At 41.6% G+C, this 2,822-nt stretch overlaps 1 protein-coding gene across 1 annotated transcript in view; it reads right to left on the minus strand.

Annotated features, from left to right (window-relative positions):
- Window positions 1-2,822, minus strand: part of PRKAR2A (protein kinase, cAMP-dependent, regulatory, type II, alpha) — a 95,107-nt gene that overhangs the window by 64,138 nt on the left and 28,147 nt on the right. The window lies entirely within an intron of this gene.

Raw genomic sequence — 2,822 nt, forward strand, 5'->3', positions numbered from 1 at the left:
CTCTTGCTCAGGCTGGTTTCGAACTCCTGAGCTCAAACAATCCGCCCGCCTCGGCCTCCCAGAGAGCTAGGATTACAGGTGTGAGCCACCGCGCCCGGCCTACTATCCACTTTTAAAAGCACAAAATGGAAACACCCCTCCTCAACACTAAAACCTCACTGGATTGATACCAAACCTAATTGGTGACTAAATGAAAAATGTAATGAGGAAAAAGGACATCCTGGTTTCTGGCCTGGATACCATCAAAATAGAAAACAAAGAAAATTCAGAGGCTAGTGACACCAACCAAAAACAGTCAGACTTGGCCAGGCGCGGTGGCTCACGCCTGTAATCCTAGCTCTTTGGGAGGCCGAGGCGGGTGGATTGTTTGAGCTCAAGAGTTCGAAACCAGCCTGAGCAAGAGCGAGACTCCGTCTCTACTAAAAATAGAAAGAAATTAATTGGACAACTAAAAATACAAAGAAAAAATTAGCCGGGCATGGTGGCGCATGCCTATAGTCCCAGCTACTCGGGAGGCTGAGGCAGGAGGATCGCTTGAGCCCAGGAGTTTGAGCTTGCTGTGAGCGAGGATGACACCACGGCACTCTAGCCCGGACAACAGAGTGAGACTCTGTCTCAAAAAAAGAAAAAAAAAAACAACAGTCAGACTAGAACAGAGGTGCTCTTTTTACAGACATGCTCCATTTAACTTTTTTTCTTGTAAAATCCCAGTGACAAGCATCAGGTTTTTGTTTTTTTTTTTCACTTAAGAGAAAATATTTAAATGGAACCAGCTTTTTAAACAGTGTTAACTATTTTCTAACTGTTTCTACCACTTTTGTGGTTGATTTCACCTTACTTCCGTGGAATGAAACCATACCACATTTAACGACCTAAACAAAAGGAAGCTGACTCCAAAGGAAGCAGAATCTAAAGTAGGAAAAGTTGGGACATCTTTATTTTCCTCTTTGTGTGGCCTATGAAACTGTACATTCTTCAAAAATTTCTAAAGCAAAAAAACACATTGAATCAGGATAAATTCTTTAACGTGAAATTGACTTGCTTTTCCTATCCTATGTGGCAAGAAGAGAGAAAAGGTATCAAAGCTGACCACCTATAGAAAGTAAATAACATGAAAGAGATGTTAAGTATTTTCACAGGGAGGCTTTAACTTTATTTCCAAGCTTTTGTGGTTAGCAATTCAGAAATAAATTTTTCAATGGCCGAGGCAGTTTGCTTGGTAAAGCATGTAGAACCATCAACTGGATAATAAAGTTTTCTCCTGAATGAAACTCAGCACCACATGCAGTTGGGCCTTGCTTCTCACTCCCTGGAAAGCTAGCCTCTCACCAGCCCCCTCTTTCCCTTTCTAATTCTATTTGACTTCCTTTTACAGAGTGTCATCTACCACTGAATAGCCCTACTTTCTTGAAATTCTCCTTTCCCCTGGCTTGACCAAAACTTCATCTGTTGCTCCTCCTATCTTTTTGGTGGTTTCTTGTTTTCCTTCATTGGCTCTCTCAGTCCTTCGCTCCATGTTGAAAAGCCCCAGGCTTCCTTCTTGGGTCACCTTCTCCACACATTCTTAGTGGCAATCTCATTCTGCTACTATATAACAAAAAATCTATAATCCATTTCTACATTCCTAACTTGTTCCTGAGCTCCAGATTTCTATTTCTGGTTACTTCTGGAGGTTTGCACTTTAATGGCCAAAGCCAAATCTGTACCAGGCCTCCCTGCCACAATCACCACTGAAGCCTGTCTGTAACCTCCTGCCTCACCATATCCCTCTCCCCCAAACACACATTCAACTGGGTATCAAGACTTGCTGAGTCTACCCCTGAAATATGTATTCACTCTCTACACCTCTTCTAGCCTCAACTTTAGAAGAACACCCCTAGCAAGCACTTGAGGTACTTTCCATGCAACTCCAGACAATCTTCCAAATATAGACCACTAACCACATCATTTTCTCAATGAATAAAATCTCCAATAGCTTGCCATTGCCTCTGAATAAGGTCTAAACCAGGGGTAGGAAACGTGTAGCCTCCAGGCCACATGTGGCGTTCTGGATCCTTGAGTGTGGCCCCTTGACTGAATCCAAACTTCACAGAACAAATCTCTTTAGACTCTAAACTCTTAAGTATTTCTTTCAAGGATTTTTCACAATCTTTTATTTTACTTTCCTAGTCTTAATGTATGCAACTTTCTGTCTCACCAAGCTATAGATCTTATACTCCTGAGGTTTCTGTGCCTTTTCCCTCTCTTTTAACCTAGTCTGCAAAGTATGCTTGTCTTTCTCTGCCTAACAAACAGCACTTGCTTTGTTGATCTTTGTTCCCAGGCATAATGGGAACTTCTCAGAAGCAGGGGCCATCATGTCTTCCTCGTCTTAGGATCTCTAACAATTAGCAAAGTGGACTGATACACAGTGGCATACAGATGTTTGGGCTGGCATAGAGCACTGTTTTGGTGTTGTCCTAGAACAATATTTCTCAAACTATTTTTTAGACAATAAAAAAACACATTTAATTCACAGAAACAGAAAGCAGAATGGTTATTACCAGGAACTGGGAGAGGGAGGGAAACAGAAGTTCTTTAATGGATACAGTTTCAGATTTTCAAGATGAAAAAGTTCTGGGGATCTGTTTCACAACAATGTTAATACAGTTAACACTACTGAACTGTACACTTAAAAATGGTTAAGATGGTAAATTTTGTTATGTGCTTTTTATAATTAAAAAAATTAATACTGAGGCCGGGCGCGGTGGCTCACACCTGTAATCCTAGCACTCTGGGAGGCCGAGGCGGGTGGATTGTTTGAGCTCAGGAGTTCAAGACCA

This window comes from Propithecus coquereli, unplaced genomic scaffold (genome assembly GCF_000956105.1).
Source record: "Propithecus coquereli isolate 6110/MARCELLA unplaced genomic scaffold, Pcoq_1.0 Scaffold1, whole genome shotgun sequence".
Taxonomy (NCBI): domain Eukaryota; kingdom Metazoa; phylum Chordata; class Mammalia; order Primates; family Indriidae; genus Propithecus; species Propithecus coquereli.